We start from the raw sequence: 15873 nt of genomic DNA on the forward strand, positions 1-15873 counted from the left end.
AGAGAAAATATAAGCAAGCAACAGCTTAACTTTCATCATGGAGCAAACAGAAATGTTGGTCTTGGAACATCCTGTAGCTTGTCTGAACTCTAAAGTTGACTGGACCAAAAACCATTTTAAATAAACCAATATTCTGTTTGAAGGTCAGCTTTGATGCTCTCTAGAGCTCCCTCCAAATCTTGAGGCTTCTGAGAGTCAGAAAAAACCCAGAAGTTTCCCTCTATTCTTGCTCTTCCCAGAAAAGCCCTCTACCTTTGTTGTCAGTCAACTTTCTTGTAGTGTGATAGAAGGAGAAGAAACCATTAGTACACTCAACCTGTCATTTAATTACAAATAACCAAGTTGGAGGGAAAAAACAAATTGAAAAGAACAGAACAGGAGAAAATGAATACATTTCCAAAGAGGTTACTGAATCTATTATATTCATCAAAATTTGGCAGGCAAGAGAAGTAAGACTGAGGTAATAGTTCAGTTATAATTTGATCTTAATCAATTCATTATTCCTCAGTGTCCAAGGAAAAATTCTCAATTTAATCTTCAATACTTACAGCCTGGTTATCAAACAAAAGGTAAATCATTAATCATATCTATGAATATAATACAAGAACATATGACACTGCCCTTGCCAAATTTACTGAACTAGGCAATTAAAAGGGCCATCTTTGGTGCTATGAAAGCTTACTCTTTACTAAGCCACCCTGAACTCTTCTGCTACCCCTAGAAGGTAATTATCTTCACACCCTTTTCACACAATGATGCTAGTATATGAACTGCCTCTGGGATATGGTTAGCTTCCTAAAGGGCATTGGACTAACTATTACCAAACACTAAGGTAAATAATTTAGGACCTCTTTATCATTAATTTCTTAGATATCCTATTTCTTTTGTAGTATACATTTGGTATTTTATTAGTATATCACTATATTTGTAAATTAAGTTCAGTAGTATCATAATTCTTTATGGGTCTGCAATGAATTCAAATTCTTCTCTGAGAATGAGACACAGCAGTGCTGACTTTGTTGTCTTCTGAGTTTGTGTCTTTATTTTCCCTGACATCATAGTAACTTTCTATTGTCAGATTCTTTTGTTGTTGTTGTTGTTTGCTCATTTTCCAGTCTATTTCTTGACTTTCAATTTTATTTTAAAGGTGGGCGCTGCTCCTGGGGTAGAGGGGGCACTGTTCCAAGCTGCAAGCTTTTTGTGCTACTATTTTGAGAGCTAGTTCTGGGGATCTGTTAAGTTTTCATTTTTTCAAAGTTGATGCTATATAAAGAGAAGTATGCTACTCTCCTGACCTGTGCTCTGTTCTGTAAGCAAGCACAAGCACTCTTCTCCACCCTGGAACTGTGAGCAGGGCCCCTGTATGCCTGATACTGGATGCCCTAGTGTGGTAGTCCTTCTCCTCCTCTTCATCCTGAGTCTGTGACTGGAAACACGTATGGACAAAGCAACAGAGTCTTGCATCCAGTGCCAGCAAAGGGTTCCTTATAATCTCCTTCTGTTTGATCTCCTTACCATATATAGGCTGAGAGCTCCAGAAGCTGCCACTACTGTCAATTCAGTCACCCCCAAGGCCTGCTGCTGGCTTGATGGGATGTGACCTGTGCTGGATTGCACTCCATTCTCACTTCAGTGAGACAGACCTTTCCTAACAACTTCTAAGTTGTCTTGGGCCAGAAAATTATTTCACCCTGTTCTTATGTTAGTTTTGCCATTCCATAATTCGCTTTGAACAATTATTTTAAATTTGTTTAGAGTAGAATTTAGGAAGAGAAATTTAGGCAGGCAAGCCCCTGACTTTACCAATATGGTGATATTGGCTCTGCCCCTCTATTCTTTTTTATTCATTCATTCATTTATTCCAGGAGCTTTTTGTAATGCTATCTATACAAATACTGAATGTTCTTGGTAGTATGACTCCCAAATACTTTATGTATTTTAAAGGTATTTTGCATGGGACTTTCCTTTCATTTTCTCCCTGTGCCTCAATTTTGTTGTAGCTATGTAAAAATATTATAGACTTGGTGGACTGTTCTATTTTTAACCAGAAATTTTAATGTAAGAAAGCTTATTCGGAAGAACAAAAGATCAAGCACACCAAGAGAAATAATCTTTTTAAACTACATTATAAAATTGCAAAAATCAAAAGTATTTGGTATGGTTGAAAAATTGACAAACAAACAAACAGAACAGACAAAAGAAGAAGGAATCAGAAATAACTGAATTCAAAGATCCAGTGTTCAAAAAACTAAAAAAAAAAAAAAAATTACCTGCGAAAGAACACCCTATTTGCCAAGAATCCTTAGGAAAATTGAAATCAACCTGGCAGAATTTAGCTTTAGACCAACATTACACAACTCAAAATGGATACATTACCAAACAGTAAAGATCATAGCATAAAACAACAAGAAAAGAACAGTTAATGTAGCTTTCACAACTATGGGGTTATAAGACAAATTCTTAAGTAAATAAAAATAGGCAATTATAAAAAATTGATCATTTTGATTCTATGAAATCAAAAAAAGTTTTTGCATTTGTGATGTATAAAAAGGTTGTGAGATACAATTTCGGGGTAATCATTTTATTAATCATGGTAGCAATAATTAATAAAAAAAAGTTCAGTGGAACTCTTGAATACAAAAAACCCCTCTTGGAATTTACTCAACACATATATCCTTGGGAGGGTGGGTGTTCTTGAGTGTAGCAATCAATATTGATTGATTAATAATTTGGTTGATTGATTGTTGTCCTTCGTCTTCAAAGAGGTCCAAAATGACATCACCAAGAAATTTCAGTGTGTCTGACTGTGGCTGATCAAACCAATATGAGCTCAGAATGCTCTACCTACAGGTTGGGCACAGATAGTCCATATGAATATTTGGGGTGGATACTACAAATTTGCACATCTTGTGTTTACTTTGTGCTGTCTCAATTCTGCTTTGCTCAAAGAGCACAGCACCTTTTCTTATGTGGGCATGCCATGCTGACTGGTCCTGTGTCAGTGTCTCCCATGTTACATAGTCAAATCCAAAGTTCTTGAGAGAGACTTTAAGAGTGTCCTTGTATCATTGCTTCTGGCCACCATGTGATCGCCTTGCCCCATGCAAGTTCTCCATAAAATAGTCTTTTTGTCACGCATACATTTTGCATTTGAACAACATGGCCAGTCCACTGGAATTGCACTCTCTGAAGCATAGTTTGAATACTTTGCTGTTCAGCTCGGGCAAGGACTTCAATGTCTGGTACCTTATCCTGCCAGGTGATCCTCAGAATCTTCCTAAGACAGTTCAAGTGGAAGTGATTCAGTTTCCTGGCATGGACTTGGTAGACTGTCCATGTTTCACAACCATATAACAATGGGGTCAGCACAACAGCTCTGTAGACCTTCAGTTTGGTAGTCAGTCTAATACTTCTTCTCTCTCAAACTTTTCTTTGGAGCCTCCAAACACTGAGCTAGCTGTGGCAATGTGCCATCAACCTCATTGTCAATGTGTACGTCCCTGGAAAGTACACTACCAATGTAAGTGAACTTATCCACAGCATTCAGAACTTCTCCATTTGTTGTAACCAATGGTTCCACATATGGACGGAGTGGTGGTAGCTGCTGGAGCACCTGTGTTTCTTTGGTGTTAATTATTACACCATAATTAGCACAGGCAGCAGAGAATTGATCCATACTTTGTTGCATCTCAGCTTCAGAGGCTGCACTGAGTGCACAATCATCTGCAAACAGAAAATCATGCACTCATACTCCCTCCACTTTGGGCTTGGCTTGTAACCTTTTCAATTGAAGAATTTACCATCGGTACAGTAGTTGACCTTGATGCTATGTTCATTCTCATTGAAAGCATTAGAACTCTTCTCTTCTCTGAGCGTGAACAGTTTGCTGCTGACTTGCAAGGGAAGTTGAGCCAACATACAGTTGGCAACAGTGGAGCAGAAAAGGAGTGGGCAGCTTGCAGAGGTTTGGTGTACAACACTTCATTTGTTCATCTGGGTCAGAACACTCACAAACACTAAGACTGGTTTGATGAAAATGATGGGGAAATTCAGAAGCAGCTAAATGAAAAACGTAAACTCCACAGGATTAATCAGCAGGATAGTTCATCCATCTCTAAGAAGGCAGCATTTAATTCCATCAAAAGCAAAGTACAAGCAAAGCTTAAAGAGATGCAGGATTCCTGGCTCAGTAAGAAGGCACATGAAATTCAGTTTTATGCTGATAGTAACAATCCAGAGCGCTTTTATGATTCCCTAAAAGTTATTTATGGACCAAAAACTTATGGTGCATCACAACTACTCAGAGCTGATGGAGTCACATTGATTAGTGATAAGGACATGATCCTAGAGAGATGGGCTGAACACTTCCATAGTGTTCTCAACAGACCATCATCAATCAATGCTGAGGCCACTGACTGTTTACCTCAGGTTGAAGTCAATCCCTCCTTAGCTGAACTTCCAACTGAAGAAGAGGTTTTGAGGGCCATTAGGCTCCTTTCATGTGGCAAAGCAGCTGGTGCTGATTCTATTCCAGCTGAGACTTACAAGGTAGGGGGACCATTGCTTATACAAAAGTTGACGGAAATTTCCCAGGTTTTATATATATATATATATATATATATATTAGTTATTCCCCAGGAGTTCAGGGATGCCTCCATTGTCCATCTCTATAAGGGTAAAGGGAATAGATTGTCCTGCGACAATCAGAGAGGGGTCTCTTTCTTAGTCATTGCTGGCAAAATTCTTGCTAGAGTTCTCCTTAATAGGCTGATCCTTCACCTGGAAGATGGCCATATACCTGAGAGCCAGTGTCGCTTCAGAAAGGCCCGAGGAACAGTCAATATGGTGTTTGCTGCGTGACAACTCCAGGAGAAATGCCAGGAGCAGAACAGAGGTCTGTACACAACATTTGTAGATCTGACCAAGGCTTTTGACACTGTTAGTCATGAGGGCTTATGGAAAATTATGTCAAAATTTGGTTGCCTGGAGAAGTTCATCAATATTGTACATCAATTTCACGATGGCATGTTTGCTGGGTTTCTGGATAATGGACAAAGCTCTCGTGTCTTCCCAGTCACCAATGGAGTGAAACAGGGCTCTGTGCTTGCTCCTATGCTTTTTAGCATGATGTTTTCAGACATATTGACAAATGATTAAAAAGTAATGAGAGAAAGAATATCATAATGAGAGATACGATTATTCTAAAGAGGGTCTAGGGTGTGTCTGTGATCATTCATTATTGGCCAAAGAGACTTAACTATACTCTCATCACTCCATCTAGAATAACATAGACAAAAGGAGAATCTACTTTTTTCCAGATCTGTCTGAGTAAAACACAATGATCCAGAATCCTTCACTTAAACTAAAATTTTTTTACCTTTTGAACAGATCTGAGTTTTCTCTCACATTATTAATCCTGCACTTGAAAGACTGCCTGAATAACCTACAGGGGCTGATTTCTGAATGATGAAGTAGAAAAGGGGAAAAACCTTGGTCCTTATTCAATAATTTGTTATTATATAAGAGAGGAATAATCATTTCTGTCAATTAACAAAATTAATGCAGCTAGGATAGGGAAGAAACTATTTCAAAAGGAAAAATATGCACATCAAATATCTCTGACAGGAGTATATCTAAAAGATGTAGACCACTAACAGAAATCTGTATGAATACAAAGACATTTTTCAGTAGATAAAAGTTTATCAGAAGAAGAATTGCAAGCCACTGACAACCATGAAAGGATACCACAAATCACTAACAATAAGAGAAATGCCAATCAAAGCAATTTGACATTTCATCTCTCAGAAAATTTGGAAAAGATGTCAAAAGATGGAAATAACAAATGTTGGAGGATGTGCAAGAAAGCAGGTCCATGAATTGACTATTAGTGGAACTGTAAATTGGTTGAACCATTCTGGAAATAATTTGGAATTATATGAAGCAAGTTACTAAGGTATCTAAACTACTGACTCAAGAGATTGCACTGCTACACAGGTCAGTGGAAAAAAAATTATATACATATATAATAAAATATTTACAGTAGTTCTTTTTTTGGCAGCGAAATATAGAACTATCAGTTGGAGAATGCCTTAACAGAATGTGGTACCTGAATGCTACAGACCATTACTGTGCATGAATGAATATGATGGATATGGTGAAGGAAGAGAAGATTTATATTGATTAATGCAAAGTGAAGTAAGCAAAACCAGGAAACAAAGAACACTATGACTACAATAATGTAAATGGAAAGAATGCCACCCAAACAAATAAAACTAAAATTATAATGACCAAGCTTGGACCCCCAAAAAGAGAGAAAAGGAGGACTCTCTCTCCCCTTCCCCTTTTTAAAAAAAGGTGGGAAAATATGTATGGAAACTTTTTTATATCAAAATTTTTGGATATGTTGGTTTCTGATTTGATTATTTTTCCTCTTTTTCACAATAGATAGCTCTCTAGGAGGGGAAAAAGGCAGGGATACATTAGAAAATGTAGTTAATGTAAAAACAAAATATATCAATAACTATCAGTTTGTTGCTTCTCAGTAATGTCTGACTCTGCATGACCCCATTTGAGGTTTTCTTAGCAAAGATACTGAAGTACTTTCTCAAGCTCATTTTACAGATGAGGAACTGAGGCAAATAGGGTTAAGTGACTTGCCCAAGGTCACAGAGCTACTAAGTATCTGAGTCCAGATTTGAACTCAGGAAGATCAGTCTTCTTGACTCTAATCTGGCAATCTATCTACTGGGCTACCTTGCTGCCTCAAGTACAAATTACTGTTAATTATACAAATATGTAATTATACAAATGAGAGGAGAAGCAGAAAATTTTGAAACTAAAGGAAAACTTGGAGATCATCTTCTCATTTTACAGATGAGGAAACTGAGACCCAAGGAGAAGAAGTATCTTGTACATGGTTACCAAGTAAATCAGTGGCAGGAGCAAGCCTGGCACCCAAGTCTTTGATTCCTAGTTCAAGTGGTCATTCTATTATAACTAATCAGCCTGGAAGCATATCTCAGCATATCAAAGGCATAAGTAGCCTCACCTTAGTAAGCTTCAACCTATAATTCACAAGTCCAACAGCACATACCACATTCTGTACATCACCCTGAAACCAAATGAATCACAAGTTGTACAAAAATCTGTTTCCCCAGTGTCTAGTAAAACATTTATGTTACACTAATTGTTTGAAGATGTTAAACCTACTGTTTGGGAGAAAAGGGAGCTGAACTACTTTTTGCCTGCCATACTATCCTACATAAAATTATTTTAAAAGGAAATAAAAATAAAAATTCCTTAGAATATTGTAAAATAAATATATATATAAGTAAAGTAAATATCCATGCCATATGAGAAACCCAAACCGATTACCATACATAAACATTACCCAGAGTACAGCAGAAACGCCAAACAATGGGCAGGCTACTGAGGCCTGGAAATGCAAAAAAATTCTGGGAGAGGCAAGATTCTTGAAATCACAGGCTATTTTGTTGGGTTGTTTTTGTCTCCTCAATGCTCAGCATAATGTCTGGCAAATTATAATAAATGCTAGTTTACTAAGGGATACATAGACTAGGGGAAAATTTGAAGCATGAGAGTGGATAACACAACACCTATAATGAATATCACTGATAAGCATTTGTGAAAACAGGTCTTTCATTTTGTTCAGCATTTGACAACTGGAGTAGTCTGATGTGGAGCCAAGATGGTAGAGTGAATCAAGCATTTCTGTTTAGCTTTCCCAACCCAAACCTCTAAACAACTTTTTAAAAATGCTTCCAATAAAATTTGAAGGAGGATAACCAGAAAAAGTCACAGTGATTCATTTTTCTGCCCCAGGAAAACTCAGGAGAAAATTGTGGCCCATGTGGCAGAAGTGGCACCAGCTATGGGGCCTGGAGGGGCAGCAGCAACAGCTGCAGCAATATCTAGGAACACCTGGTGCCTAAGTAAAGTAGGGGGACTAAACACTTGGTAAGAGAGATGCTACGTGGGACCCTGGTGTCAGCACTAGAAACAGGGTGAGACTCTATTTGGAAGTTCTTTTACCCATCACCCAGTTCCAGGTAGTAGGGAAGTATTATGTATAGTCTGTGGTGGCAAAGGAAGAGAAGCCCTATCTGAATAAGGAGTAGAGAGAGCAGGAGGATAATGAGCGGAACTCTAACCAGATTACACCATGCTGGAAACACAGAAAACATACTAGTCCCCAGATCCTGCCACAGGAACACAGGCTAGCCACCACCCCCCAGTTTCAGAGGTGAGCATCCTCTAACTCAGACACAAAGAACAACTTTAAGTAATAGGCTAGGGAAATGAGCAAATTTTAAAAAATGAAAAAGAACAACTTGACCATGAAAAGCTACCACGTAAGCTCAAGACACAAACTCAGAGAAGACAAATATATGCAAATATCTCTAAACAAAGCCTCAAAGGAAAAAAAATGCAGATTGGACACAAGTACAACAAGAATTCCTAGAAAAGCTGAAGAAAGAAATTTTTTAAAAAGAGGAAATCATCATTTTTAAAAAGCAAATAATAGTTGGAGAGAATAAATTGGGAAAAGAAATTAGAGTAATACAAGAAAATTATAAGAAGAGAATTAACAGCTTGGTAAAAGAGGCACAAAATCTCAAAAAAGAAAATAACTCCTAAAAAGTTACAATTTGTCAAGTAAAAGTTAATGATTCCATGAGACAACAAGAAACAATAAAACAAAGTCAAAAGACTGAAAACAATGAAGAAAATGTGGAATATTTTACCAGAAAAACAACTGACATGGAAAACAGACTGAAGAGAGATAATTTAAGATTACCTGGATCACCTGAAAGTCATGATCAAAAAAGAGTCAAGGAGAAGGAAGGAGCAGTGAGAGAAGGAAGAAGCAGAGATACTTGGGAAATAAGCTTCGTGACATTTATTACATATCTTAAATATTAAGAATAAGGCTAAGTATACACCAGCACCTCATACAGTATACCAAGATATGGCCAAAATGGGTAAAAGATTTATGTATAAAATGTGATACCACAAGCAAATTAACCAAGCATGAAAAAATGAACCTATCAGATATATCGATGAGGAAGGAGGTTATGGACAAACAAGAGATAGAAAGAATCATGAGAAGTATAATTGATAATTTTGATTACATAAAATTAAAAAAGTTTTGTACAAAAAAACCAATGTAACCAAAATTAGAAAGAAAATGGAAAATTGGCAGGAAAATTTACGGCAAGTAAATTTTCTCAAGTATAAAGGGAACTGAGGCAAATTTATAAAAATATGAATCATTCCTCAATTGATAAAATGCTCAAAGCATATGATCAAGTAGTTTCAGAAGAACCCTTTAAGGACACCTACACAAAAAACAAACAAACAAAAATTCTTCTCGAATTCTTTCAGGGACAAAGAGCGCACTTCCTATCTCCAGGTTGTGTTTCCATGAAGTACAACTGACCAGTAAGGTTGAACTGTTTCTCATCACCTACATCTACCCAGATCTGAATCTCTATATTATGAACACCAAGAATCTATGGCCTCCAGTTCTTGGAGAAGTTAATCCACTAATCTTTGGAATTTTCACCCTAAGTACCCAGCCTTATTGATTTATGACTGAGTGAATACAAACCAGTGCACTTAATTGTAGGGTTCAGACCATGTTTCAACTTCTCATCTCATCTAGTCACAGGCCCTTATATCATTAGTCTCTCCCACCTTTCCATCTCTTGTTCCTGGAACAATAATCAAACCAATACTGTTAATGTTTCTAGAAAGTGGTGCCAATTGAATATCCTATATATCAATTCACCAAATCCATTACTCCCCTATCAGTGTTGTCTTCCCCCATTAAAATATAATTCATGTGCATACATATATATATGTATACACATATATATATATATACATATATATACGTGTGTGTGAGAGAGACTATGTGATATGTGTGTATGTGCATGTATATAATTATAAAATATATTTTATTATATATGATATATAATGATAAAATATATTGAAACATAAGCTCCCCATGTCTAGAATGCACTTCCTCCATACCTCTACATCACAGAATTCTCAGCTTCATTCAAAGCAAAGCTCAGGTACTATCTCGTACAATAAGCCTTTCCTGAGTTCACTGGTTATCAACCACCTTTTCTCCTCTAGAAATTATACTGTTTAGCCTATGATCTTATGAATTTATGTTGAAGTTCTATTCCCCCCAGTCCTTTAAACTACTTAAGATTCAGAACTGTTTCTTTATTGTCTTTGTACGCTAGGGTCAAGCAGAGTGGCTCAGCATACAATAAATAATAAGTGTTTGCTGGTTGGAATTTGTTGAAAATCTCCCATGTTTTTGTTAGGATATGCTTCTACTAAGAAATGTTTTTTTATTTTATTTTTTTCCAATAATTTTTTTTTTGTTCTTTTTTTTAAATTGAATTATTTTATTTGTTTTCAGTGTTTGACAATCACTTCCACATATCTTAAGATTTCTTTCCACTTCCTCCCTCTATTCTCCTCTCCCTCCCCAAGACAGTGTACAATCTTACATAGGTCCTACATGTACATTCCTATTAAATTCATGTTTTTTAAAACAACAATAAATAGTTAATTGAAGGCTCCAGTTGGCTGCAAAAGTTAATAGAAATTGTATTATGTTAAACCCACATAAATCACTGGCATTTCTATATATAACTAACAAAGCCCAACAGCAAGACATAGAGAAATTCCATTTAAAATTACTGTAGATATTATAAAATATTTGGGAATCTACCTGCCAAAACACACCCAGAAACTATATGAACACAATTACAAAACACTTTTCACACAAAGTCAGATCTAAATAACTGGAAAAATATCAGTTGCTCATGGGTAGGCTGAGTTAAAATAATAAAAAATGATAATTCTACCTAAATTAATTTACTTACTCAGTGCCATATCAAACTACCAAAAATTATTTTAAAGAGCTAGAAAAAACAATAACAATTTGTATTATGTTATCTAAATTTCAAAAATATTGGGAAATAGAAAATATGCCCTCTCACTTGAAATACTACATAAAAGAAATGCACAATATGTTTCATGCCACTTAGTAAACTGACTTCTTAAAAAAATGCATGTTGGGTCTTTTCCTTATATATTTTTCCCTGATGATTTATGACTATTATTTGTTACCACATTTAAAATATCAGATATGCCAGTTCAGAAAATAATGATATTCAACAAAAGTTCACTAAATATATTTAGGTTTTTTATACATAGCACAATTTAGATATGCTCTTTAATGCAGATCTCCAGATCTGGAGTGGTATAAAGATAAAGGTAAGGGAACATTTTTAGCGTGTGGGCCACCTCTGGCAAGTTCACCTGGTTGGTCAATAATTAATAGAAACCATCAGCAATGACTAATTTATAGAAATAAGGAAGCTGAAGAAAAAGTTAAGAAAATTGTATTTATGGTTAAAAATTCAAGCCAGCATTGTCAATGAATCAACAAGTGGAATTCTCTCAGTATTTCTAACTCTATCTCTCAATCTCTTTGTCCCTGCCTGTTTTTTTCTTCCCTCCACTTCCCTCATATTCCTTTGCCTCCTCTTTTCTCTCCCTTTCCTCTCATCTCTCACTCTCTCTGTGTGCATACACACACACACACACACACACACACACACACACACACACGTTTATATTCTTTTAGTTTATAAAGCAAAACAATCCATGTATGAAATGTAATCATATTCTTAGCTTTTAGAAATGTGAATTCTACAGTTCTTGAGTGAATTTTGACCTATGAGTTAAGCCAACTTACACAGGGCATCTCAAAAGTCTTAATGCAGATTCAAGCTTTAATAGTTTAAATCTATATTAAGACTTTGGCACACTCCATGTATACACATATATCATAAATATCAGGGTTTTTCATAGGTTTGTTGTTTTTTAAAAGAGTATTTTAGGAAAATATATAGCTGGAGAGGATCTCAAGACATTATTATATACTGCCCCCCATTTATATATGAGGCTAAAAGCCTAGAAAAATTCAGCATTTTTACCAGGTCACACAGACAGTAGGTGGAAGAGGAGATCTAAACTCAGGTTGCATGATGTCAAGATTAATACTCTGTCCATGGTGCCTAAACCCTAAACTCATATATAAAGGTGAACTGTCACTGAGCTACTGGAGCATATATCAAACTGAAGGTGTGGCATATGAAATTAGGTATCCAAGAACAAAAATAAAAACTCCACCATTGACTTTGTTATGTGTATTGTCCCTGTATGTATTATATGTATGTATGAGTTATATATATCAAAAGAGAGAAAGAAGGTAAGAGAAAGATATGATTCTAACAATGGAAATGACACTGAAAAAGGTATTGAGAATTGTTTTACTGTTATGGGACTTCCTTCTAACTTGCAGCTGAAACCTTCCATGTTTTATCTTCTCCAAGAGTAAAATGTATTATTTTTCTCTTTGCATCCCTATCCCTTAGCACAGTACTTTGTACATAATAAGGGCTGTAAATGCTTTATTCATTCATTGATTCGATATCTAGAGAGATCTAGCAGTAAATCTTTTCATTAAAGATAACCAACCCCTAACATATTGTGGAAGGTCACATTTTAGAATTCCGTTTAAAGACTAACTGCTGCTCAAGGTAAGGAAGGAGAGAAATCAGCCTTTATTAAAGGCTTACTATGTACCAGGCATCATTCTACACACTTTACAAATATTTAACGTGATCCTCCAAACTACATTGGGAGACAGGTGCTATTATTATCCTCATTTACAAACTGAGCAACTGAGGCAAACAGAGGTTGGGTGTCTGAGGCCAGATTTGAACTCATATTTTCCTAACTTCAGCCCCAGCACTCTATTCACTATGCCACTTAGCTACCTCTAGCTGGTGCTAGTGGTGCCTCTTATAGTTTGCTGCTCCATTTCTAAAGATTCCCATACACAATGACATTTCTCTTATACTGAACCCCATTACTGATCCTGATCCTTCAAATAAATGCATCCTGTGCTAAGAACTCTATTTTCTTGTTGGATCGATGTCCTGTGCTAGAGACTATGCAAAGATGAAAGATAACATATTCCCTACCTTCAGAATATACATATTTTTTTCTCTCTCTCCTTCCCTCCATTAGCGACTCTAGTATCCTAAGGTCATTCGTTCTTCTCACATCACCAATCTAGCAAAGTGGCCTCGATTGAATTCAGTTTCCATAACTCAAGAGTGAAATGAAAGAGAGACTTGGAAACATGCTTTTTAAAATATGTGTGTATGGTTCTCACCACAAAGCTGTGAACATACTACAGGACACTCCCTTAAAGCTGAAGGAAATCATGTGACTATCAAATGGTTTTAATTTAGTAAACCTACTAACCAGCAGGATTTCTTTCATTTCTCTTTTGGCAATTAAAGGTACTAATTGTGTTTCATTTGGCTGGACTGTTTCAATACTTTCAGAGAAATATTGTTCAATTGTGAGACATTGATCTGATTTATATCTCTTTCAGGAATACTTCTGCTGTCCATCTTATGTTCACAGAGAATCTTGCTTTCAGGGAGACACTTTATTGAAGCTGAATAGTACTACAACAATGTTAAGAGCACCCAGAAGGTTTCTACCACATATGACTTCACTGCTGAAAACAAGGAATATTTTTCTAACTACATATGTGCTTTATAAGGGAAATTGTTGTCAGATGCAGATGATATCCCAAGTCACATACCACAAAACAACTTAATTCAACATAATTAGATCCACATACTTGATTTTTTGCAGCCTGATTAAAGCACCCTCAAAAGTTTCAGCTAAATCTAGAACAACCTGATTGTAAAGAAATAAAAAAGCAAGTAGATCACGTGCTGCAAGTATTTCTAAATACATGACACATACAATTTATTAATTTCCTATCTGAGTCTAAAAGGATTTTCAGGAGGAAAGTTGTAAAAAAATAATTTTCATGAAGGCCAAGTCAGGGTGCTTGCATTTTGAGGTTTTGTGGTGAGAAGACTGTGACAAAGTCTTAACTCAGTGGCCAAATTATATATCTGCTCAAACCCTTGGCTTTTTGAGCTGTAAAATGGGAACATAGTTGGTATCCCCATTTTACATTCACTCATACACCAAGGACATGCAAAGCATAGGAACAGGGGATCTAAACTGCTAGCCAGGATTCAAAAGCATCACAAACAAGTTAAAGAGACAGGGGATGCACATACAGAAAGACAAATAGCAGTGTAAAAGGATGTGTAATTGCAGTGTTCAGAAGGACTGGTGTGAGGGCTTGCTGAGCCCTTTTCAGGGCTATTCATCCACCTGACTGATCCAACTCTTATCTATGGGTCCAAGAAGCTTTAGCATGTGCAGTGGCCACAGTCTGGCAAACCATCCCAGCAGATGAGCTAACCCAGGTTGAGGGAAAGTAAAAGGACTCAAACTTGTCAGTGAGTTAGGTGCTGTATGTGAATTTTTCTCCCGGAAGAATGGGCAGAAGAGGAAAATTTGGTCTAAAGATCATGAAGATGGCTGAAGCAGATGCTATGGAGCACTCAGAACTTGGTAACACATTGAAGACGCCATGGTCATCCACTGCATCCTGGGCCATTGCCAGTCATTTTCACTTTAGTCCTGCTATTGGATTTCAGATTACTCAGGAAAAGTAAGGTTGATGACTCTGAGCAACTCTGCCTCGCTTAAATCTAATTCATCCACCAGTCAAGACACCACCTGTAATATCATTGGTTCTCTTTGAACAAGAAGGACAAATAAGCTAGAGGAATTCAGAAAAAAGGAGAGTTCATCAAAGACTACTAAATTATCTTAGGATTTACTCATTATTTTAAGTTTTGTAAATAAGTCAAATTCTAAAATGTGAGAAGTATCTTGCATTTAATTTAATTATTCCTTTCATTCCATTCCAAAATATTGGAATATTTTCTAAAGTGTAACTTTTTCTGCCTATCTAGGGAGGCACTGATGGCATTGACATCACTGCAGAGCCAGAAAGGTCCTGTTTCAAGCCCTGCCTCTGACATAGGATGGTCTGTGATTCAAAGGAAGTCACCTAAGCTCTCAGTGCTTTGGGTAATGTACTAAAGCTCGCAGGTAGAAAGATGGTGCTAGCTAGAATTGTCCATATCAAAAAAATCACAGCTCTAGTTCTTATCATTTCAAACTTAAGTTAAAACATATTCCTTATTACAAAAGAATTGTCTCTTAGTAACAAAGTACCCATTCAACCACTTGGAAAATTAATATAAATATGTAAGTATAAACATATATAATATAATTTCTATCCCCTCAATGTCCATAAAAAAACAACAAGAAGTCATTAGGAAATATTTCACTGATGCCTAGCAGACTGTCAGATATAGAAAGAAGGGCAGTGACCACTGAAGACAACTGATGACAGCAAGCATCCTCCTGATCACGTCCAGCCTTTGCTTGAAGACCTCCATGGAGAGGTGAACAGCTCTTTCCAAGGCAGCCCAACATACTTGTCAACAGTTCTAACTAATAAGATTTTCCTGAAATCAAGCCTAAATTTGCCTCCTTGAAACTCTGACCAGTATTCTTGGTTCTGCCCTAAGAAGCCAAGAAGGGTAAGTTTAGGTTCATCATTCTCATCCTCCTGTAAAGCTGTCATATTTGCCAAGATTCCTCTCATCTACAGACTAAAAATCCCCAAGAACTTCAACTGACACTCATTTGAAATGGACTCAAAGGCCTTTATGATTCTGTCACCCTTCTCTGGACATATTGGAGCAAAGCAATGTCCTCTATAAAAATTATAAAAACTAAGAGTTATGAATTCCTCTGCAATTAGAGAGGGTAATCTTAATAATATTATATGTTTTGGCTATA

At 36.4% G+C, this 15873-nt stretch overlaps 1 protein-coding gene and 1 long non-coding RNA gene across 16 annotated transcripts in view; one reads left to right on the top strand and one right to left on the bottom strand.

Moving 5' to 3' along the window:
• Positions 1-15873, bottom strand: part of BCAS3 (BCAS3 microtubule associated cell migration factor) — an 803928-nt gene that overhangs the window by 518178 nt on the left and 269877 nt on the right. The gene's annotated exons all lie outside the window — the stretch shown is intronic.
• Positions 542-9908, top strand: LOC140522388 (uncharacterized). Its single transcript, XR_011973324.1, has 3 exons — positions 542-724; positions 4767-4894; positions 6059-9908. It is a non-coding gene; the product is annotated as an uncharacterized lncRNA (long non-coding RNA).

The sequence above is a fragment of the Notamacropus eugenii genome, chromosome 2 (assembly GCF_028372415.1).
Source record: "Notamacropus eugenii isolate mMacEug1 chromosome 2, mMacEug1.pri_v2, whole genome shotgun sequence".
NCBI lineage: Eukaryota > Metazoa > Chordata > Mammalia > Diprotodontia > Macropodidae > Notamacropus > Notamacropus eugenii.